This window comes from Acartia tonsa, chromosome 3 (assembly GCF_053477335.1).
Source record: "Acartia tonsa isolate MP-2025a chromosome 3, ASM5347733v1, whole genome shotgun sequence".
In the NCBI taxonomy this organism is placed as follows: domain Eukaryota; kingdom Metazoa; phylum Arthropoda; class Copepoda; order Calanoida; family Acartiidae; genus Acartia; species Acartia tonsa.
The window spans coordinates 47,308,488-47,335,238 of record NC_137262.1 but is presented as its reverse complement, the minus strand read 5'-3'; the positions used below and the strand labels follow the sequence as shown (position 1 = coordinate 47,335,238).

The 26,751-nt window shown below is 29.1% G+C and overlaps 1 protein-coding gene across 1 annotated transcript in view; it reads right to left on the bottom strand.

The window, feature by feature from the left end:
• The window catches only part of LOC145314378 (uncharacterized), a 156,337-nt gene that overhangs the window by 40,872 nt on the left and 88,714 nt on the right, over positions 1 to 26,751 (bottom strand). The gene's annotated exons all lie outside the window — the stretch shown is intronic.

The window sequence follows — 26,751 nt, the reverse complement described above, 5'->3', positions numbered from 1 at the left end:
TGAGAGTCTTAAAAAAGATTTGAGTGAAATCGTCTTAATAAGTAACGAACGGACGTACATACCATTCTCATAATACATTTAATCTGTGTTATGTAATTTCTAATTATTAGACTTAACTATCTTTAAATTTCTGATATAAAATCAACATAGTAACAAAATTAACCTTTCAAAGTATACATTAAAATTAAATTAAAGGTAGTTACTAAAGTCAAAATAAAATAATTTTAGAAGGACTGCATTTTTGAAAATAATTAATAAGCGCAGCTACTCTAGTGATAAAATGTCCATAATTCCATCCCTATAATATTTTACCAATACACGTAAACTTAATAAAGTAGTTATTGATATCTTAAGCATCAAACAAAAAAACCTTTCTACTTTACATAATAGTATAAAATTTTAGGGCCAAATATTCAGTAGTCCGAGGATTTTAGTAGAGTATACAAATAATCCTTAAAACATATTTGTGCTGTACAAAATCGGACCCTGTTTGCTTGTCATAAAAATAAAGAATATAGCTATACAAGTTTTATTTTAATGAAATCTAGTTAAAACTAGGTTAGGTTAAATTAGGGTTTAAAATTAGATAACTGTATATTGCTTCCTATTGAATATAAAATTAATCAAATACGTTATATTATGTCACATAATGTCAATAACTCTGGGGAGAACCTATTAATAATGATGTGCCACCACATTCGCATTGTGTTGCATATTCGCAATAGTTTTAAGATAGATGGTTGTATTAAATGACGATTGTGTAGCAAAAGGCAGGAATCTAAAGGAATAAGACAATGGCCGATAGATTGATGTTCATCCCCAATTATGATACACAAACTAACCCCTTTTTGTAAATTACAATTAGTGGTTGAAATGTTTGAACACTCAAATTAATGAATCATCCAATCAAGTCTTCAAAGTTGTTAAGCCATCCGTTAAGAAAACGTTATTATAAAACTTGTGGGACTATTGTAATACACAGCCCATCTTCCAATCTAAATAATATACAGTTCTGATGTTTTGACAATGTGAAACTTATGCGTGCGGAAATGAATTGCACACTATTAATAATTACAGTTATTTATATTTATATTATTATTCTTAGTATAATCTAAAATATATATTAAACGGTTGAAATCAAAACAAGTAATATCATGTCCATAAGAAAAGAAATTAATACTATTAGGCAAATAAGTTAGAGGGCTCACTCATTATTGATTTAAATCTTTATAACTAGCTAAAATACAAGGATCTTACATTTAATTCACCCAACCAGTTATATCGGACAGACAGACGAGCGGACATTATATAGCAATAGAGTAGCTGTGCATCTTATAATTGGAGTTAAATAAGAAAATAGCAATTTTGTTCAAATAAAATTTGGGTTTGAAACCTCTGAGCCAGGATAAATTTTAATTTGATAATTTGAGGACATCTAGCTATCTATCTATCTATCTCCGCCTACCTATCTTTTAAATCTATCTAGTTATCTTATTAAGTATGATTATACTGGAATATAAATTTTATTTCTGCGTTTCATGCAATCTCATCTACTACTGACGTTCACAGATTAAATGAAATAGATTGTACAGTATGGCTTCGAAATCGATTAATATTTGCTGTATTAGAACTAAGCCATACTGAAAAATCATAGATAAAATCGTATTACAGACAATTTTCCAGAAATATTTTTAAAATCATACAATTAATACTAGTTTTTGTTAGCATGGGCCTTCGGCACCTCGTGACTAACAAAACTGGATTATATCTTATAAGCTGTCTATAATACGATGCAATAATTAACTATTCTTGTACCTTACACTCAAAGATTCGACATCTGAGACCAATCGGCTTCAATAACAGCAGGAATCTTAGGGATAAGACAATGGACGATAAATTGATTTACAACCCCATTTCAGTATATTAAATTTATTGGTTGATAATTTGAAAAAAATACCAAAGATAATATAAAAGTGCCAACAATTTATATGCCAAAGAATAAGAGACCTCCCTTTCTGACTAATTAATTCCACAGAAAAAAGGACAAAATTACCTCAAAAACTCTCTATACTTTTCCTTTTCTATGTGTTAAGCGGACAAACCAATTTTATTCTGAAATTTTGAAACTGGCCGTTTCATATAACTACTGAGAAACAAAACTATAAATTATATGCATTTACACACACACACACACACTCACACACACACACACACACCCTTCCTTAATAATCTTGATATCAAGAAATCTAGCTATCTTTCTATCTTTTTTCTTTCTATCTGTCTTTTAATCGCCGACAGTTCAATGTGAACAGGTTTTTATTTATTTTTTCTTGTTTTCTCTTTAAATAATGAATACTTTAATTTAAGACTGGCTGAAATATAGCAATTTAAAGACTATACCTGTTATGAGTAAACTTTTTTATATTATGTTTCTTGGCTTACCTAAAATTGTAAATGATATTATTATATTATAAGTAAAAAAAAACTATAAACTTTAAGCAGCAAAACTACTTTATAATAAGCAATATCTGTACTTTATGTTTAATATACGGATTTGCGTAATTTGACAAATGTATCACTGCAATTTAAAACTTAATTAAGTTTCTTCGTTATATTCAAGCTTTTAAAATAGTATTCTAGATGTCATAAAATTGTTAACCCTATGTTAACATATCCTTAGCAAGATTAAAAAGTAGGATAGCAATAAACACAGCATCTATCTATCATCCATCTATACAGTCAAGAAAATAAATACTTTAATTGGATATTTTACAGGGAATTCCTGTCAGAAATCGGGGTATAGATAATCAACAGAAAACATGATATGTTATATAATTAAAATTTAGTTTTCCCTTAACTTTTCTGCCAGTAAAAATAACTTTCACTAATGAATGCGACTTTACAATAGTAACATGCTGATATAAAATAATATTTCAAAATAATTTATTTTGTCTTAATAATGATCATTAATTCTGAATAGGAGAAAGTTTAGTGACACGAACAAAATAATTTAATGTTCTTTAATTATTTTTCTACAACCTAAACCCTTTATTCCAGATTTTCTGAGGCAGAACAAATTAGTTTTGCCTTAAAATATATTCTTCTTATTAAGGAAATTTAAATTATTTACAGTCAAAGATAGATTAGATGTATTGATAGATGGAGAGATAGGTAAAAGTATTATGAAATATATAATAGGGTTGGTTATATTTAAGAAATTATCTGAAGAAAGAGGATGGAAGTAGAGAGTAACAGAGAGAGTGACAGAGAGAGAGAGACAGAAAGAGAGAGACAGAGAGAGAGAGAGAGAGAGAGAGACAGAGAGAGAGAGAGAGAGACAAACAGATGTAATAGGATAGACAGACAGACAAAAAATATATACAGACAAAGAGATATAGACTGAAATAGAAAAGGACAAATAGAGAGATGGACAGAAAGAGAGTTATAGAAGAGAGATAAGAAAGAAAGATATAAACAGAAACAGTGAGGTTGACAAAGGAAAAGACAGAGAGCGACAGAGGGACTAACAAAAACATACAAGAGAACATGATTTTAAAGAGGAAAAGGCAAGATAATGTTTAATATTTTGTTTCTACTTAAAGATTCACTTTTAACAATGAACAGGAAATGACATAAAAAAAATTGTCATACAAAGATTATTTCAATTAGGATATGATTTGGTAAAATCTAAAAAGTAACGGATTATCTTAAAAATAAAGGTTAGTTTTATTTGATTTTTTTTGAATTGCATACAGTAAAATTCAAATGATCATTGAGTTTTTGAATCTACAACTGATTTACTTAAAATCATTAAAAATCATGTTAATGTTTATAGATCATCTACTTTTTGATTTCCTTAATCATTTATAGTTTAAATCCTTTTTTTCATTTCTGTACTATTTCACTTTTGGATGTACTCTTTCTCTCTATTTTTCTTATCTTTCTATCTTTTTTTCAACCATTCACACACATAAACAAACCGCCCTTATTTTCAAGCCAATGCATTTGAAATTCAAGTAAAGTAGGAGATACAAAAAGTGTTTCAATAAAAAAGTAAAAAATAAATATTAAATCTTTATTTTCTTCATATTTTGCTTCTTAATAGATGTTTAAGAAGGGAAAAGGCGTTGTAAGCACCACCAATAGATATATTAACACAAAACGTTTAAAATTGCTACTTCATTTTCTAGTAGGTTTTTTTGAACATTGTTTTAAAGATTTAATCTGGACAATTCAATTTTGTTGGGGAAAATTATTGAAATATTTCTTAGCATTGAAGGCCAGGCCATTTTACTTTACATGCGGACCAAGTTTTTTTTATTCTGCCCTTTCTCTTTTTATTCTTTTATCTTAGCTATTTTATTATTTGTATTTGTTACAGATAAAGAAACCTTTTTGACCAAATTGTACAATTTTTTAAACAATAAAACATAAACTAGGCTAAATGATACTAAATGCTTTTATATTCTAAATATTGTATTACTACTAACATCAATGGGCAAATTTTGAAATTCTAAATGCATGGAAAACAATTACATTCTTTGAAAATTTCAACGGCAATATAAGCAAATATTAACTTTTTATTAACATTTTATTTGTAGTATCTGCTTTTTTTAGGGGGGGGGGGGGATTTGAATATCCTCTTTAACATTTGTCTCTAATTATCTTAAATTTTTCGGTTTACTTGATTTCTTATAATTTAATTTGTAAAAAGAACTTCATTGGTAATTGACGTTATTGTATTTGTACTATTTTTTTTTGGGGGGGGGGGGAAGGTTTAGACACTTTTAATAAATGAAAAAGATTCAATACATCGTATATGAGCGTAGAATTTATGTAGAATTTTTAAAAAATTCTTATAGTTCCTCAATTTAATCTTAAATTACAAATATTTAAATGTAAAATTGAAGGGACTTGGTTTAATAATTTTAAAAAGTCACATTTTTTGTAGTCTTTAGTAAATGTTTTTTTAACCTATACCTGGCTTCCCTAAGATCTTAGAAGACATACACATCTATCAATTAATTAGTATTTCGGATATAACTAAAATAGTATTTTTACTATAATATAAAATGCACAGCACTAAATCAGTTGTTCAAGAAGTCTGTCTATTTTTTTTAAAATGCTGAACAATACCATATATTCGTGTAAGTCAAAATATGCCATTGGTAGAATAGGTAGAATTTCAGACATACTTTGGATAATAATATCTCTCTCTCTACACCGCTGCTTAATATTCACATTTACTTGCAGAGATAAGGGATAGGGTCTTTGAATTTAGATTTTTAGAGATTCATATTAATTTATATTATGTATTCCACTGTAGGTCTTAAAGTTACAACCCAATTTCTATTGATTTCAATATGATCAAAAAGTTCTATATTATAAAGAACTTAGGTTCCGAGTAGGTTTGTAACTATTTTTATATACATTAGTTTCCACACATATGTATATCCTTTAAAATCCGTGAAAACTATCCATTGATTTTTATCTATGCATTGGATGTTTAACTGAATGTGCTTAAATTGCAATGTAAGAATTCTTTCATTATAATAGACAGGGTTAAGTATTCTAAAGAAACAAAAAAAAAGGAATTTAGAAATCCTACTACTTTATGCACAGACAAGAAAATATTAAAGATATTGCTATAAATCTAATATTTCATTTCCCAATATTTTTTTCATTTTCTAAAATTGAAATTAACTTGTTTTTATTTTTAAAATTTTTTAAAGGCCATTAAATAGGATTACTATAAAGATCATATGTCAAAAAATAGTGATGTTTTTCTTAAATTTCTGCCAGGGATAAAGGGGGGTTCACTGAATAAAATATTAATCTAAAAATTAGAGGTGGATTTGCCCCACTAATCGCTTAGTGGGGCAAAATTGTTTTCTTGAAAAATCCACCAAAATCATATTAAAAACCTACAAAAATTAAACAAAATCATATGTTAATAACCCTTCTATGATTTTGTTTAATTTTTGTAGATTTTAATTTGATTTTGGGGGTTTTCACGAAAACAATTTTGCCCCGCTAAGCGATTAGTGGGGCAAATTTTTTTTAAGAATTCAACTCATATTTCTACAAAAAATCAATAACTACTAATAAAATAAGACACACAAGTTATAAGGGGAAAATATACTTAACGTTCATTGTCTTGTCCCTCAATTCCTGGCTAGGACCTTTAACACAGGACCCTTGTATAGTAGAGCTGAGAGGGCTAGCTGTCACTTAAACTTGGATTTTCTGGACACAAACAACAGATTTAAAAGTGGCGTAGTCAGGAAGGGATTAACTTTTAAAGATTTTAAAATACAAATGCCTTGAAAACAAGATCTATAGTTATTAATGCTATTTCAAGCGTTCGACATTAATTGGTTAAGTGTACGAAATGCCTTGTCACATAAACAGGCTCAATTAGTAAAATTGTTACAAAACACATATAAATAAAGCATAGATAATAATTAAAGACATAGCCATTCTTGTATTTTGCTTTTGTTTTTACTAACTACATCCAAATCATCTATTTTAACTGGTACTCTACTTAACACCTTGTTTTGACTTCCATCCACGCCCCGAATTAAATCCCATAGGATTTAAGTTTATGTGTAATAATTTTACGAAATTCCTTTCGGATTAAAAGTTTACTGAACTTAACCGAGATATTTTAGAACTATAATAGTTACTTATCGCATCATGAAAAATCATGTGTAGCATCGTACTATAGACAGCTTACCGCGGTTATTAAAATGAAAAACTATAAGATTAAAACCAGTTTTGTTAGCCCGAGGGGAAAATTGTCTGTAATACGATGCTATACATGATTTTTCATTATGGCTGAGAACCGGTTTTTATCCAGTGGATATTAATCGGTTACAACTCCACACTGGAAAGATATTCACCAATTTTCATCAAAAATTTTATACATTTCATTTAAAGAAAACAAAAAATTTTTTACGATAATTTGATGAAAGAAAAAAGCCCTTATTTTTTCCGCGATTAATAAAAAAACAGACTAGAAATATTTATATATTCATTTTATGTGTTATATGCAAAGGATAATATAGCTTGAACTTTAATCAAGCAAACAGAGACCAACATGATATGAATATTGTCCATTACAACAATGAGGGCAAACATGACAGGGATCTATAGTGATAAGACAATGGCTGATAAATTTATATACATATCAAAGGATGATTACGTCTTCTGTAGATTGTAATTAGAAGCTGGAAAGTTTGGACACTCAACTTGATAAACCAACCAATAAAATTCAATTGAAGTCCCCAAAGTTGTTGAGTAAACAAATAAGAAAACGTTGACATAAAACTTTGGAGACTAGTGTAATAAACAGACCAAAGTCCCCTCCTCCCTGCAAAAATGAACTTATCATGCCAAACAAACTACTTCACAAATCAAGATCAGGGACACAGGGATTGAACAATAAAAAAAACATCTGATTTTGTAAATTAAGCCTTTTAAAGCTTTAGACTATTGGGGTAGTGGGACAAAGTGACTCAAAAATCAACCATGTGACTTCATAAAAAAAAGGGAGATGAGAAGAGAAGTGGGAAAGAAAACCCATTGCTTGAAAGATATGGTTAATCCCTCAGTTTTATGACGTCACATGGCTGATTTTTTATTCATTTTGACCCACTGCATATTGGGTTAAAGATCTATTTATTCCATTAATTTTTCATTTAAATGGCATTCAATTAATGTAGTTATAATTGGTGGGATCTTACGTGATAAGACAATGGTCGATAAATTGAGGTACACAAAGTCTAACTGGATAGGCCAATACTATCAACAACTTGACGATTTATAGGCATTTTTACCCAACCTATTTTTCCATGGTGTTAACTAACATATTTATTTTTTAGCTCTGACCGTTATAGAGTCATGTTTGAGCAATTGTACGCGGATGACACTAGCAAATTTTAACTAGATGTATTTGACAATTTGAGTTATAGTAGATTGTGCATTCTATGTTTAAGGCCATTTTTTTAAAAGGCTGGGCTTTATTAGAGTAAATTTTTCTTTTATAATTGCTAGCAAAAAGTTGAATGATAAGAGTTTTTCAGATAAAATATCAATTAAATTGTCTAATTTCACTTCTATTTAATTTTTCTCTGTGAGTTTGGCTATGATGGGTCTAATTGTTGGTCTATTATCATCCTTGTTTGATGTTTGTATATATTTTGTTGTTGTATGATATCTCGTTACTTACAATTCATGGTCAATCTTCAGTAGACAACAGGGATGCAGGGATAGAAACATGGGTGAACAATTGAATTAAGATGTTTAAAATTGATGGTATAGTAACCATTTGTATGAAAAAAGGTTTTATTTCAATTGAAAACAACATACCTAAAAAATTAAACATAATTTAATACTTAATTTAAGATGAGGCATATAAAAAAAATTAAATATCATATCATATAGCATTCATGTGTTGTCTTTAACTTTTCAGTCAGTTAATAAGTGATGATTGTTATTGCGTCGTTTTTTTTATTCATAATTATTGCTGTATAATATTGTATATTAAAATATAGAAAACACTTTGACAAGAAAACTTGGATTAAATCATTTTCTTAGAAGAGATATCCCTTGTCCCTGACAACTCTCATATGAAAGAACCTTGAATGTATGTGCTAAGTAAAGACATCAAGTTTGTATAAGTTGCTGCTCCACACTGTCAACCAATCTTTGCATACGTAATTACAAAGTCCCAAGTAGGAAAAGGGGAACAGGGAATGGTAAATGGCTTAAAACTTTGTGGATTATAATTTATTCTTGATTCGGTTTTAAATTTTTGACAGATAATTTTATTTTTTTAAGTAGAGCAACTTTGTTTGATAAAAACAAGCATTTTATTTATTTGTAATTGAAATTATTTTTGTAAAGCTAAACAATTTTTGCTTATTTAACCTACAACAATAGATTTAAATAAGTCAATCTCTTACTTTTTTCATTTAAAAAACATAATTTTTAAAAACTTAATAATTAAAGGTACACCCTTAAGGTTGTTATTTTTTTGTAAATATTCTTGTGACTGCTTATTTTGAGTGTGTGTGTGTGTTTTGTTATGTGTATTTTTGTTTCTTTAGAGTTATTTTAGACTGCTCATTTATACTACAATTAAGAGATAAAGATTCTGTTCTGATATATTTCTTTTGCATGGCCTATATCCAACTAGAAACATTAACTTTGCGGATTTTTTATTTCTTTTCCGAATGTATATTTTAACTCTGCAAAAAAAATGGTTTTGTGGACAATCTAACATTCATTTTCCAATGTGTTTGTTTGAATATGTTTAAAAGAGTTGTGGGAGGGGGGGGGGGGCGGGCGGGTGAATACGCCCAAAATCTTTTCCTTTTTAAAGTAACCCTGTACCGTGGTAATACTTCAGATAAAGGAATATACACTTTCTTACTTTTCAAGCATAATGGACTTTTATGGTTTACCTTTAAAGACATATTTGTAGCTTGGCTATATATTTCAGGTTTTGGCTATTTTCTGGTGGCAGTGCAGTGCATGACCATTGTATGGAAATCGCCTATTTATGGGCCAAGGCATTCCTCTAACTTTAAATTCAGCCACTACTAGATAAAATATAATAATCCCTAATTCCCTAGTTTTTCTAAACCGTGGTAATTCTTAAAATGACATTGTGTAAAGTCAAAGGGTGTGTCTATTATTATGTCTCCACTAACTCCTATAATAGGTGTTGCTACAACACAGCTAGACAAAGAGTGTGTCTATTATTATGTCTCCACTAACTCCTATAATAGGTGTTGCTACAACACAGCTAGACAAAGAGTGTGTCTATTATTATGTCTCCACTAACTCCTATAATAGGTGTTGCTACAACACAGCTAGACAAAGAGTGTGTCTATTATTATGTCTCCACTAACTCCTATAATAGGTGTTGCTACAACACAGCTAGACAAAGAGTGTGTCTATTATTATATCTCCACTAACTCCTATATATAAGAGGTGTTGCTACAACACAGCTAGACAAAGAGTGTGTCTCTTATTATGTCTCTACTAACTCCTATAATAGGTGTTGCTACAACACAGCTAGACAAAGAGTGTGTCTATTATTATGTCTCCACTAACTCCTATAATAGGTGTTGCTACAACACAGCTAGACAAAGAGTGTGTCTATTATTATGTCTCCACTAACTCCTATAATAGGTGTTGCTACAACACAGCTAGACAAAGAGTGTGTCTATTATTATGTCTCCACTAACTCCTATAATAGGTGTTGCTACAACACAGCTAGACAAAGAGTGTGTCTATTATTATGTCTCCACTAACTCCTATAATAGGTGTTGCTACAACACAGCTAGACAAAGAGTGTGTCTATTATTATATCTCCACTAACTCCTATATATAAGAGGTGTTGCTACAACACAGCTAGACAAAGAGTGTGTCTCTTATTATGTCTCTACTAACTCCTATAATAGGTGTTGCTACAACACAGCTAGACAAAGAGTGTGTCTATTATTATGTCTCCACTAACTCATATAATAGGTGTTGCTACAACACAGCTAGACAAAGAGTGTGTCTATTATTATGTCTCCACTAACTCCTATAATAGGTGTTGCTACAACACAGCTAGACAAAGAGTGTGTCTATTATTTTGTCTCCACTAACTCCTATAATAGGTGTTGCTACAACACAGCTAGACAAAGAGTATCTCTATTATTATATCTCCACTAACTCCTATAATAGGTGTTGCTACAACACAGCTAGACAAAGAGTATCTCTATTATTATATCTCCACTAACTCCTATGATAGGTGTTGCTACAACACAGCTACTAGCTAGACAAAGAGTGTGTCTATTATTATGTCTCCACTAACTCCTTTAATAGGTGTTGCTACAACACTGATTACTGTTTTGTATGGTACAATTTATGCCGCCTTTTACTATCTGAAAAATCTTTAAAATGTTCCCATTTTTGGTGATGATTTAAAGAGTAGCTTGTCAAAAGAAGATTATATGGGAACTAAAGCGATGTTTTTAAACCAAAATTCTCATATTTCATTCAATTATTATGTACTGTAGAAATATCAGAAGCTTATGATTCAAGAAAAATATTATGTCGAAGGAAAAACAGTAGGCTTAAATTGGAATAAAATAATTGGAATTTGCCACAACTCTGCTACATTTTCAGATTCGTGAATGGAAGTGATTTTTTTAAGGAATATATTAAAGACAATTATGTCTATAACTAGCATAGAAATTTGAAATAAAAAGGTGATATCAACACCTTCTAAACAAATTGGAATTTACCTTGACTATAGCTGCGATCTTATAAAGGTTAAGTGTTAGAGCTTTCTTAAAAATCATGTAAAACTTGAAGAGTAGCTTCGCAACTACAAAAAATGTATTTTTGCATTTTACAACTTAACTTTTTTTTATTATTTTCGATATAATGAAAAGCTGTTATTAAAAGAAACAGGATTAAATAAAATTGCTTTCTAATTAATATCATGATAAGAAACAATTAACATCCAGATAAACCAGGGACAGAGGGATATGACAATGAATGATAAATAATTCTTCCCAATATCAATATGTTAAATGTTTTCTTTAATTGCATGTAAATATAGAGGATTAGAAAATTGTTTAGATTGTCCTCTCCCTTCATGGATAAACTCTTAAATGGTCATTCAACTTATTTAATATTAAATGCATTATCAAGAGGAACAAGTATTCTAAAACAAAATTTAACAAGAACAAGAAAAATTATGTCAAAACTCAACATTTTTGTATTATAGCCTTATATAAAAGTAACAGGATATCTGTCTGTTTATACCGAATGATCTTGTTAACTGCTGTACCGATATGGGTATCTTTTACAATGAAGTGTCTAATAGATATTAGAAAAAACTATTCCTCCCCCCTAAAAAAATTGTGGGGGGTGGGGAACGACTTCGTCCCTCCCCACCTCAAGTGCATCTAGAGGCCTCTAGGGGAGTAGCCGCTAGTGTTATTATATTAAGAAGTATGTATTAGAATCTCACTTCCACCTAAACCGATTTTTTTCTCTATTTTAGAAAGCTCTATTTAGGTCCCGAAATTGTTTTAGGCTATTTCATAATCAAATTTAACCTTTTGGATGGTGTTTAGATATTTTCAGCCCCGTCCTTCAAGTTGTTAAAGATTTTTTCAATATATTTATCCCTATAACGACTCTATAGAACGCCTCTAGGCGACCTAAACCCAATTTAGAATTAACATAAGATTTATTTAACTTTAGATTTGTATTTAACTTAACATTTATTTAAAAACAGAATTAATCGAGTTTTCATTTAGATTTAGGCTTTGAAATTAACTTAGTAACAGTATTTATGATAATTTAAATTACTTTTAAAAATGATAAGATAAATACATTCATTAATCATGGAAAACATTAAATATTACTTAAAGCAAATACTTACAATGACATATCAAAATTTTAAATTTGTATCAAAAAAAAGATATTCTTTTTAAATTTTACAATTAACTCAAAGATAACTTGGCCGCAGTACAAATAAGCAGTTGGTCTATAACATATAGCTCTTATGTATAAAATGTATGCCCTAGGGACTGGGTGGGTTATATACAATCTTTCGCCAATAGGCTAGGGGAGTAAACCGCATTTTTTGATGAAAAAGTTTGCCTGCGAAACTGCAGAATTTGCAAAAAAAATTTGCGTTATGTACTGATTTTAATAATATTTATAAATAGCCCAGTAATTATTATATAACAATATTGTAATAAAAAGAACGATATATTGTTTTAATTACAAATAGTGTTTTTTTCCTTAAAATGATGATAAATAAAGTTTTTAAAATATTAGCTAGATTGCAAAAACGTATGACATGAAAAATCTCGCAACATTTATTAGAGTCAAAATATTGATGCCTTTGATAAGAGTAGAGTTATTGATTTCAGATGGAAAAATAATCGCTTCTTTAGATTTAGGATTTCATACTTCAAAGTTAAAAAAATGCACAAAAAATTCATATAAAATCTACTTTATTGCATGCCAAAGTAAATATTTTTATATACTTTTAGAACTTAATAACATTTATATGTTATAAAATTCTTAATGACCTTTAATATAAAATTTATCAAGCAAAGGACTTAAAATGTCCATTTATTAAACAAAAAAGTTGTAAAAATACCAAATGGCCCTAAAGAAAACAAGAACTAGTGTATACAATATATATAACTAATGCTCATTCAGTTAAATTTCCCATGCTAAAGAGGGGATATTCCAAAGGAAGAAAAACTTTCTATCGCTTGATGATCTAAGCTTAGTGATAATAAACTGAAAATGAAATTTAAAATTGTAAGGTTTTTATGTAAGAATTTGAATATTTTGTAGGTAATATTAATAATTTTATTAAAACGAGGTAGATGAAGTGATAGATGAACGTACAGAAAGAATCCAAATTTATAGAGTATCTGCGCTTGTAAAAATGTAGATTTATGAAAAGGTATGCTGTGAATTATTATCCCTAGTAAACTCCACTTTACGATGTTTACCTATAAGTCGTTAAACTTCACATTAAAATCATATTTTCCAGGCAACATGGGGTTAGGTAAATAACGAAAGATAGAAATTTCAATAAGAAACTGTCTACATTTTTTTATTTTATATATACGATGTTTAAATCGTTTAAATCAAATAAATCTATGTTATTAAGTGGATTATTTTTTTTGTCATTTATACAATTTTTAACTTTTTTATTTCCCCCAAATCCTAATTTTATATCCTATGATGGGATGCTATATTATGCGAAGTGCAAAGTTATAAGAATATGATATTCAAGAAAAAAAATTTAAATATGCCTAAATACAATATCATGTTTTTACACCAGAAAAATGAGTTTACAATAGCTTGTATTCGGTGGAAATAAAATTTATCCTTTTTATCAACAAAGCTACTCTACAATTTGTTTAGGATTTTCAGCTGGTTTAAAGAAATCAATTCCAAATTAAATTTCATTGACATTACATCTTATGAATAAACCTTTGAAAAAACCTCTATTTATAATTGTGTTAGCTATTTTTGCTTCGCTACTTATCAACAATATTATACATGTTAAGACATAAATTTTGAAACATCAATGTTCAGCATAAGAAGTTGTTATAAATCAGGCATATATGGTTTTTGAACAAGCAATACCTCGTTAGCGTTTTCATTGTTATAAGGCGAATCTATAAATCATATAATCATAGAGTGAAAAATAGTAGCCATTAAGCGTCCATGCATAACAGCAGAGGATTAATCAACACGAATAGGCAATATAGTAGATGTCTATAGTGCCCTAGTAAAATGGGGATAGATGTCACTGTTTTTGGCCTACCTATTTTAATGACGTCAGGAAATACCCTTTACCCCCTTTTCTAGGGGGTTCCTTAATCCCCTCTCTCTCTCTATCCCTCTACTATGGAGTCAATAGAATAGGTAGGCCAAAAGCAGGGACATCTAACCCCATTTTCCTAAGGCACTAAACACAGCTGCATAAGTAAAAGAAAATAATGCTATTTTGTATATTTTTGCAACATATCTTTTTTTTGCCGTTTTGCAAAACTGTATGGCAATTAAGGTTGCCTAGTCAGAATTTATTATAAAAGTTAACAAATGTAGAATTGTTATGGATTTATTTTAACAATCCAAAGATAAATGTCTTAGCCATAAATTAGAATAATTAGTACCTACAACTTTACATTATAATTTACCATTTGAAAAATCAGAACATAGATAATTATATTTATAAGTAGCTCGGCAATAATAATGCAATTATATTTGATGAAAAAAAGGAATATTATGAAACATTGAGCATACAGAAAATCTTTAGATAATTTATATTTTTAAGTTATAAGATTTGTAAGATTTCTAGTATATTCATTTGGTTTTTGCTGATATTCTTTGCAATATTAGGTAATTGTATCAACCCACCAAGAGACACACGGAAGTACTTTACTGGAATCAAAGACAAAAAAACATACCTATAATAAAGAAAAACAATTAATCTTGGAATTATAATTTTCATGATCTATTTTGCTACGCTACACTTCAACAAGTATATCCTTGTTGCATGCATAAATGGATACAAATTGGGCGGCGTCTTATTTGATTTCAAAGAGTTTGAATAATCATTATTAAATTTGGAGGATTTCCTATGTTTAATAATAATAAAAAATTTGCATGTATTTAGTAAATGTAAAAGTGAGACAAAATAAGCTGGTTAAAACCATAGTATTTTAAGTCAAAGCAAAGATTTTCTACATCTATTTTGTGTCCATGTGTCTGTTCTATCAGTTTCAATCCTTCCAATATAATTCCTGTAACAATTAGGCAAAATTTGGAAAGCGTAGCAACTCTATAATTATTACCACAACACCAAACTAATAGTTTTGCTTTTTTAATGTCAATATCATAGACTTTTCTTGGGTATTAATTTTTGCTAAAGTTTAATTTTAAACAATTAAATCGCAAAATATTACTGGCTATAGCAATTTTTGTAACCCTGAAACACGTATAATACGTATGCGAATTATGAATAAGCTTGATGATATTTTAATGTTAGACAACAAGTTCCATAGATTTATATAAAGTAGTATTACATTACAGTTTTAGTCTTCTGGAAGGGTTAATGTACTGTGACTTTAGTGTGACTCATCACTCAGGGAATGATACACACACACACACACACACATATACCCAAGTGTTATTAAGTGTCTGGATGACTTGCTTGCATCTTATGCCTATATGTATGTTTGCTGGACAGGAAGAATGATGGAGGGGGGGGGGGGGATATACTTTAGGAAAGGGTTGAATATGAGGCCCCCTTTCATACTGCTTATATTAGACTTATTAGATTAGAGACTGCCTATTTCTTAGACATATATTTCAGAAATCGTATAAAAAGAAATTAAAGTCAATTTTTGGCAGACATTGACTTAAAATCTCGGTGTCTTTATTTTTTAATTTTTAATGCTGTACTTGGAGTTGGATGGTAGGAAGAATTCTAAAATAGGTGTTTAGCTTTCCTTCAAAAATAAGAAAATAAGTAATAAATAATCTAGTTTTGTTGTCTATTATAAACATTTTATCTGAATTTCAAGCCTTACTCTCTCTCTCTTCTCTTCCATCTTATGCATCTTATCTCTCTCTCTCTCTCCCCTCTCCAGTTCTTGTAAATCACCCCCCCCCCCCCCCTCCCCCACGACCTTGATCTGGTATTGGTCAAGTTTATGTATCGAGATATGTGTGTGGCAACATCTCAGCAAAAAAATCATAATTAGACAAAAAATATTTAGACGAAAAAGAAATCAATCTTGGCATCCAACTTACAAAATTTCTTTTTAAGATTTTATCATTTTCTTTCTTGATAACACAGACAGCATGGCATGCTATTGTACAATAAAATGTAGCAAGTAAGCATATTTAGCCCTAATAATGATTATAATGTCTAAAAACGGTTTTAGATGCCATGATTCTGTCTTAAGTGTCAAAATAACTTTTGGATTGTTAAGAAACTCTTAGTTTATATCTCCGCGAAGCTTCTTAGCCGGAAAAAAATACGCTCATAACACACACACACAAACTTATTATGTGCATATTCGTGTGTGTGTGTGTTTGTATGTAATATACTCCCAAGGCAAGTGACGTTTTCACCCTTTAACATAAAGATGCTAAGGCTTCTAGTAAATTCTAATATGATTCATTTAACAAACTTTTGTCCTGAACAAAACTGAACAAAAAAACAAATTTAAAAATGTAAAGTGTAATAGTTACTTATCGCATCGTATTATAGACAGCTTTCCGCGGACTTTAAAATGAAAAATTATAAGGTCGGAAACAGTTTTATTAGGCCCGAGGGGAAATTTTCTCTAATACGATGCTATACATGATTTTGAAGTATGGCTGAGAAATGTTCTAATCCAGTTGATATTAATCGGTTTCGAAGCCATATAGGAAAATATTTATAAAATTTAATTAAGTAATTCTTATACAAAGCTTAAAAAGCTCTAATTGGTTTGTTTGTATGGACTCTTTAGCAAACTAAGTAATGCATATAAATGTCCCTAAAGCTACCAACATTTCATTTATAAACAAACAAAAACATACATTTATGCTTTTTTGGCAGACAATATGTCTACGTTGCTTATGAATGTTGGGTAGATTTTAGTATCTTTAAAAGCGCAGCTTTACTACAATTAGGGTGTGTTGATTAGTGTTTTAAAATATTGAGTTCTAATACGATACAGCATAATTTTAAGCTATACTCCTAATATATATGTCAAAGGGGAGGTAATTGAATGTGATATAATTTTACAAAACTTTAAATAATTCCACCAGTCAAAATAATAATTAATAAAATTTTCTACCTGAAACTTTTTGCTCCAAAATATTAATAAATTGTCATAATTGAGAAAATGCAATATTTTTTATAACTGATATTTATAACGGAAGAAAAAAATAATTATTCTCAAAGTGTAAAAGTCATTTACACATTGAAAAATTCAAATTAAACACCTACTACCAATCTATTCAAAATTATACCAAAAAAAGGACAAATCTTAAAGGTCCTCGTTGTAAAAAATGTGTCTTTTTATTCATTTTATTCACAGTTTTAGAATTTAAATAAGTTGTTTGGTTTAATGGGTATGTATAATACTGTATATAGCCAGCCACATAAGGAAATATATGGTTTTAATATACATGCATCATACACCTTATATAGGGGTGTTTACATAAAGTAACAAGCTTTGGTAAGACAATAATATCTTCAAAAGAAAGGCAGAGCATAAAATTAAGTCTAATAGGAGTATCAACATAAAAGAGGCAAAATATTTAATGAAAAGTGAACAGTACACTAAAATAAAACATTAAAAACGTAAAGCAACATAAAAAAAATAGAAATTTAATTGACATTATAAGTAAAAGGAAGGATACTATACTACATGTGTTTTGTGAGACCTGATTAGGTGTGTGTGTGTAGTTACATGGTTGTTTAGACAGACTGACAATAATAGCATTAAAATATCTTCGCTCTGTAGAACTATTCTCCATTATCAATTTTAAATGAAGTCTTTGTAATAGACATCATATATAACATATATTTGAATGTTATATTACACCTCCATAAAGCCAAAAATTGGTCTAAAAATGTAAATAAAACTGTTCCAACCCCTCCCTTTACTCACTTCTTTTCATTTGCCCAGTTCTAGAAAGATCTCAAACTTGTATTTACATCTGAATATAGCTTTTTTATAGACTTAAATACAGCTGTGACTTTGAGTAATAACTGTCCTAAAACTTCTCCTGTGATATCAAAGTGCGGTTGCTTTATAGCCAAAAAAAAAGGCTGAACATGGCTCTATCAAAAAAAGGCTATTTACCATAAAAAAAAAAACATTTCACATTTATTTTAAAAAAAAACTGTATAAAACATACTTTTTAAACAATATTTTTTCAAATCTGAGTAATTTTTCGCGGTAAATTTTCTCCGCTTCTAGTCCCTGCAGGGCTCTAACCCTGCGGGTCAATTGCCTAACCCTGCGGAGTAATCACCTAAACTAACATAACCTAAAATAACCTATCAAAAGCTACCGTGAAAATAAGACGAAACGACCCTTAAGAGGCGTTGTCACGAAAGGGACTATACCCAAAACAATGTTTTCCAATTCTTACGTTTTAAACTACTTTACTTCATCAAATTCTTTAGCACTTTTTAAAGATTTCTAAATTTTGTACAGCCTTTTGTAGTAGATCATACTAAAGACACTAAAATCTCTTAAGCAAGCAAGCAACCATGCCCATACAATAGATTCTTTATAATTAGATCTACGAAAAGGGTATAAATACTAATGTAAAAGTGTTTTCAAGTTTTAGAAAAAATGTAATTAAATTCTAACCATATCACTTCATCAGACAAACTTCTTTTTTATGCAAATATTTGCTTACAAAGGTTTATTCTAATGAAATTTGCAACAAAAACAAAATCGTGAATCAAAAGATTAAGACAATATCCGATAAATTGATGTACATCCTCAATGACGAAATTAGCCCTTCTGTAGATTACAATTAGTGTTTGAAACGATTGAATACTCAACTTCATGAATTAACTAATCAAAATTCAGTAAAAATCCTCAAAAAACGCCAACTAAAAAGATAATTTAGGGACAAGTGTAATAAACAGACCATTGTCCTCTCCCTCCCTAACAAAAAAATCATCTTAGAGTTCAACGGAATTTTATGGCATTTGATCTAACAAGTTTTGTGCACTCTATGTAGCTCTATTGTCATGCCATGTCCCATTAGGGCCAGGCTTAGTTTTATGCTTTAATCAAAATTCACATGTGTTTTATGCATGCACGTTCAGACATTTTTGGGAGGTTTTATGCCAGGTTTTTGTACTGCGGGTTGGAATTTAAATAGATTAGAGATACTACCTGCTAAATAGAAAATATCTTAATTGATCTATTTACTTGTTTGCTGTTTTAAGTATATAATCTATGGAAAAGAGCATTTAGGTAGAACTATCTCCTATTGTGCCTATTTCTAATTACATCTCTCTTATAGGAGTATATATCTCTCGTATATAGGTAAACTTATAACTCAATAAGGTGTATCTATCTCCTAGATATTTTTAGCTTTATTCAATAGAGGCATGTAGTTCTCTTATCATAAGGTATATTTTATGCAGAAAAGCCTCATATATAAGACATAGGTATACATATTTTGTTTCTCTTCTTTGTATATGCATATCCTTGTCAAGAATCTAGCATAATGTATAAGAATTTTGTATAATACCATAAATGGACGGACAAGGCCGCGGTAGAAACATCAAGTTGGCTCATTCAGACAATAGACATAATTTAGAGTGGGCTACGCTTCTATATAATATAGTGAAATAGAATTAGTAAGATGTCTGTCTGTCTGTTTATAAGTTTGTCTGTCTATGTGTCTCTTAAGATTACACAAGTGGCTACACAAATTTTAGAGAATCCTTAAAGTGGTCTGAGCTGGTTTTAGACTGTTATTTAGAAAGAGTCGACTCAATTCTTCAAAATCAGGTATCCTACTTATCAAATAAAGAGATATAATATTTTTACCTTTTCATTAAACTTCGGTAAATCTTTTTATATATTTCTCAGCTGAATTCTGTTATTGATAGCTCTAAAATTCAAATTTCAATAGCTCGCTTGAATAAAAGTCTATGAATTAATCGCCTGCGTGTTAATTGTTTTATACCCTTGGGAAGACGCTTCCTTGTTCGGACCTTTTTGTATAAAACAAGGACAATAATATTCCCAAGTTTCGCATCAATAACAGGCTATCATTGCTGTTGAAAGTTATTGATAGAAAAGTCAAAATGTATGGTTAGTTTTTGAGTTAAGGCTGAATTGTCGGCTGGACCTATGAGTAAAGAACATTTCTGGAACAGCTGTGCTATAAAAAAAATATTGGACGAATTTAATGTTCTTTTTCGTTGTTTCTCATAATGCAACCTTTTCTTAATACCAATTTTTAATTGGAATTTTGTCTTTTACATGGGAATTAATTTACTTATCCTTTATTGTCAAGAAATAAAAAAGAAAGAAAAAGGCAAAACAAAACAGTTAAATAAGGGAGGGAAAAAGAACACATGATAAAAAATGGATTTAAAGAGAAAATATTTAAATGAAAAAAAAAGATTAATAAAAGACTATAAAACAAGGAAGAGGTATAAAGATAATTATTGAGTGAGAAAAACTGGTCAAAAACTTTAGAGAACAATGTCTTCATAATTGAAGAACAATTTTAAAATGCCTTCGTGTCCATTAAGAATTATAAAAAAAATAATGAATTATACGAAATATTAGTGGATTATAAAAGGATAAGTTTTCTGAAAAACTTAAGATGACATACAATTCTAATAATTTCTGTCGACTTTATTGCATTTGATTAAAGTGGTTACAGATGACAAATTAATGAAATTATTGGTTGAAAAGTTTGGACACTTCTAGTCCTAACCAACCGATCCAGATAAATATCCAAAACTTTTAAACCAACAAAATATCTATAAAAACTTTGGGTACCAGTATAATTTGGAGTCAAATGTCCTATATAAAGCCATTATTGTTGGCCCTAAACGTTTTTAGATCAAAATACCAGAATGATAATAATCTAAAAAAAGCAAGTAATTCAAAATTTAAAATATGTTTAGAACTCGCCTAATGAGTCTAGCAAGATTAGACTGAATATAATATATTAAAGCCAGCCCTTTTTGTAGTACTAAAACAGATTTGTTTGTCACGTTTAAAGGTATTACTAATCATTTTTCCACTTTTTTAATATCAGCATAAGACTGCAATAAAAGCTTAATAAAAGCCAAATTCCAATAACATTTAAAATCAACAATCCCTTTCTTAGCCCAAGTAAAGTAAAAGATGTCCATCACCTTTATGGAGTAGCTTTGCAGAAGTGGCAGTTTTTTTCTTAGAAACAATACTTTGGGTGGTTTAGTGCTATTTTGTGGTCCCTCGTACCATCTTAAACAAGGCTCCTAGAAACTAAGGATAAATCTACAATTATCCGAAAATAGAATCCTAATCCCATATATTTGTGAAATAAAGCAACTGCTGTTCCAGCTCTCTATGTGTAATTAGAATTCATCTGAGTTACACTTTAACAGATCAAAATTAGTTCATGAATATACAATTAAAGACACTGCCCAATTCTCTATCTATCTATCTCTTTCTCTCTATTTTCCTTTTTCTATCATCTATCTCTATGTCTATCTATCCATCTAGTTTTAGAGAATAAGGTTACAGTTCTAGAATTGTCTTATTGGCTTAAAACATTACACAGTTTCTATTTGCTTGTTTAGCCACTCTTTAATTTGCACCAAAATTTAGATTTCCATAGGTCTTTATGAAGCTTCTCTTAACCATTACCTGAAAGAAAGAAAAACAATGATCGGTAATTTTTCATATTTTCACAAACTAAAATTTTAAAAATAATAATAAAAAGAACACGTGTGTATCATTTATGAAAATACTGTATACTATATTATTCGTACTGAAAGCACTTGATTAAAAATATGACATTACATATAACCATAATTTCCCTCCTATAGAGAGAACAAGAAAGGCCTAAGAAAATAAACAAGGATGTCAACTTAACAAAGAGCGGCTGTAACTATTAATAAATATGAAAATATTTAATGAAAGAAGCTGAAAAAGGTCTTCAATTATTTAGCTTTTCATCTAACATTCAACAAAATAAAATTATATGAAACTTCAACAAACAAAAACAAGAAAAGTACACAAGTAGATTTTAGAATAGCTGCACTGTTTGAAAATAGAAAGGCATTAAGATATGCATACATAGGATGCCTGGTCCGATACTTTAATTGTTAATTTTTTCAAATACTCTAACATTTTTTAAAAATTGTTCTCCAATATTTAAAAACTAACAGATTTTTGTGCTTAATTTATATGGTTCTTTGGATATAACAATTTTTCTAGAATGAAATGTCTTTTTCTTATGTGTTAACTTTTTAAAGATTTTCAGAAATAATTTAAGGTCCGGACTGTATATGCCTTGCCTAGGTCCTGTGATGATTAATTGTCGCAGTGTTGGCTAAATTCATACCTATTATAACAATACAGAGATGTAGGGGAATTGCACTTGCAGATTCTTTATGTCTAATCAAATGTATAAGAAATTTGTATTTTACTTTATTTATTGTCAATTGACCGAATATTTTCTTTAGATTTTATTTCCCTTTTAAAAACGAGAGACCTTTCATACTCATTTGAAAGGTCTTTTTTATTTACATGAAATAATTCTATGATAAAGCAATTGTGTTCGTATAAATTTTTGGAACAAAAAAGCAGTTTCCAAACCAATAGTTTAAATTTACAGAAGGAATAGTTTTGTTTATTATAATTAGGAGTGTAATTCTTTTTATCATCCATTGTCTTTTCACTTAGGACACCTGGTCAATTTATCTATCTATGGATGTATTCAAAGTACAAATATGCGCCTTTAAAATCTTTTAATATCTATCTATCTACATGCACCTTTTCAAACATCTTTTTATCTATCCATCTACCCCAAAAAAAGCCTACATATACAACATAATCAAAAATGGGTTGGGTATATGTATGGAGATTTTATATGAAGTTATCTGATACCAAGTTTATCATATAAAATTATAGACTGCCTGTTCATTATCTGTATATTCTTAAAATAACATACATAAAAGATATAAATTAAAGGTCGGTTCTAGAGACGAGTTAAACCATTACAAAAATCTCTAAAACCCATCTAAAATATATGTCTTGTAAATATACATATATCAAAAGATTTATTAAAAATATAAGTTGTAACAATTTGGACTTTTAAAGTACTTTGTTATTATAGGCTATAAGAATTAGGTCATGAATTATATGCTTTGATTTCAGAATTGAAAACATCCTTTAATACTTTAAGAATCTTTTTATTGGGGTCAAAATTTTATTTGTGTCTTTTAATATGATATCATTTGATAAATAGATAACAATAAAAATATTATTAAAGGTCAAATTGTAAGTTAATAGCGAAGCTACTCTTTGAATGTATATATCCGTCAGTCGGTTATATATCTTCTACATTTTTTATCAACATGGTTCTATGATATTTTTTTATACTTTTTGTGTTAGAACCATTACATGTTAAAAGCATAAAATTTATGAATTTTTGTCTGAGTTGAAAAGCATTATTCTTTGCGCATTTTGACCTCTATGTAGAAACGAATACGTAGACTTTTAGATAGAAAATAATTATTTTCAAAATTTATACAGATTTGATTTTAATCAATAATGAATTAAATCATAACTGATAGGTTGTGAAAAAATAAAAATATAGCAAAATACAGACAACCAACTCTTTGATTAGAAGCTTTAGCGTCTATTCCATGTTTCGACGCATTCCCCATACCTCTTCTTTTTTGTATGGCCTTTTTTATATTCAAAAAAAAATTGTACCTTATCTGATCTCAAATATTACCATTTTAGTTCTGCAAAACATTTTACTGTTCTATGTATAAACTTGGGAAATAAATATTGGAGATCGACTTTTTGAAATATATTGGAATTATCTTTTAAGAAAAAGAGTTGCCTTAGACATACAAAATGTTTTAACTTTTAACCTTTTCTTCCAAGTAAGATTTTAAACCATTTATGTTAAATTTTCTTTAAGATCAACGTCTTTTTTCGCAAATAAGGAACGCTCAGATAGTCAAAACTATAAAGTAGCTACGCTGTCTATAATGTACAGTATGAGTATGCATGTTCATTTTTTAACTAAATATTTCACATTTTAAAATTGGAAAATCACGAAGTTTGAAATTTAGATTTTAAAGAGAGAATGAGGGAGAGGGAGGGGAGAAGGGGGGAAGTATAAAGAAAGAGCGACGCGCAAATTTTTCGCAAAATTGTTTCTACGTTTTCTACATTCAAAAAGGATTTAGACAGATATTCAAAGAATTAAATCTATTGAAATCTTGTAATATGTGTGCATTTTTCCTAACTTCCCCATAAAAAAAAGAACAAAGTAATAGTGTCTGACTGATTATGATGTAACAAAAAGAAATAAGCCAATGAGAGGCCGTTATTGACCAATGGTAAAATTTATAGTGGGCTCTCATTGGCTAATTTTTTTTTGTTACGTCATAATCAGTCAAACACTTTTACTGTGTTCTAAAAAAAAACATCTGAATTCATTAGTATCCTAAGTTCATGTTAAATTTTGCACAAACAATACAAGACTTTCATCGATTTGAATCATTGAATATTATTTCCCATCCCCTCTCATACACATAAACCTTTGAAGGTCAAAAATATACGTTAGCCAGTTCAATACATATTGTCTAGGTACTTTTTAGTAGCAAAGCTCCTCTATGACACACAGTATATGTATGTCCGTCCGTCCGTCTGTATTGCTATACAAGTAATATACTTAGCTACCATTCTATTAAAAAGTCTTTATCTTTTATTAAGTTTTCTTTAAACTAGCATCCAGTAAGTCAGTAGTTTTATAAGGGAAAAGAATTTTCATTATTAAAAATGTTGTTTTCTTGGCTCCTAATAGGGGTAGAAATTTTTAGTTATTTTGACTTATGAACAATAAACATCTACTCTGCAACTAATTTAGCCCAACCGTACTTTTTACCGTTGTGTTTGCATTATGAGTTTCTCTACTTATGGATGTTTTCATATTTTTTACAAAGACTTGCTAAAAAATTTGTGAGAAATATACAAGGAGAGTAATTAAGAAAATGTTTTGCTATTTGGCTTCCTCATTGTAAGTTTTTACAATTTTATTTTTTATTATGTTTTAAAATTCAGGAAAACTCAAGAAAAAAATCTTTTTGTTTAGCTAACTTACGTAGATTATTTAAATGTAGTTAGGCTTTTCAATAAATAGTTTAAACTTTGTTTTTAAGTACTGCTTTGATATACTTTAGATTGTCATTGCTGCGCTACTTATGATCATATTTGTACTTTCTTAAAGAGAGAAAAATCAATATTAAAAACATACATTAAACAAAATTAACTTTTTCCACCTCTTTCATCAAAAATTACAGTCATTGTATATTTTAACAATTAAACCTAGCTTCCTAATTTTCTCCTAAAATAAAACCGTCTTTAATTACGCCATTAAAGATGAATAAAATCAGTTTTTTGTGCTAAAAGGGTATTAAATAGCTAAAAAGATTTAAATTTACTGTCAATACACACGATACTAAGCTTTATCTATTTTAGAATAGAAAAGTACCCTTTGAAACTTAGAATCCTTTTGGAGCAGAGCTTTTCAACAATCATTTTATTGCCTACATGATAAAATACTTTGTTATGACGACGATTTAACGGATAAATTAAGCATAATAACACTGTAACTATATCTCATTAAAATCATATAAAGACAATTTTAAAAACTTTTTTTTTTCACAAAACTACATATACGATGGATATGTTGTAATACTTTTTCAAGTCAGAAAGGGAAAATTGAAAAAAATATGTAGAGCAAAAAGTAAAGGATCTAAAACAAGGACAATTATATACTTTTTGCAGAATTTGATAGGGGAAAAAAATGGTAATTTTTTGAAGAAATTGTCAATGAGATGCTAAAACATGTACATATATCATATATATTTTCTGAAGGACGAACTTACAGACACACATAAGTAACAGAGAAGCTACGCCCCCTAAAAAAGGTGGAAAAAGTGAGGAGACTTAAAGAACCTTGAATGGTCATTTGACTAAGAATGACAAGTACTTTTTTTCCTTCTCCCCCTTACTTACATGGGTATTTATTTAAAACAGCAATATATTTTTTTTAAACCAGACCATTTTTCATCTAGAAACAAATGAATTTTAAGATAAGTCAAGAGAATATAAATGATCATCCTCCTAAAATCTTTTAACACATAAGCTTATAAATCATGAAGAGGGAATGGTTGTAAATAAATATTTTCGCCAATTTTTCCTTCTTAAGAAAATTTGTTACTAAAATTTAACATAATTATTTTGGTATTATTGCAAAAACACTAGAAACTCTTCAACTAAATGTGCAAGTTCTAAAAAAAGACTTTAAAGTTAATCTTAAATACTTTGTAATGACAGAATATCTCAAGAGGGTGAAAACCAACACTCCACCACTTAAAAATTCAAATTTTTAGCCTGCCTACGTTCTAAAAATAGC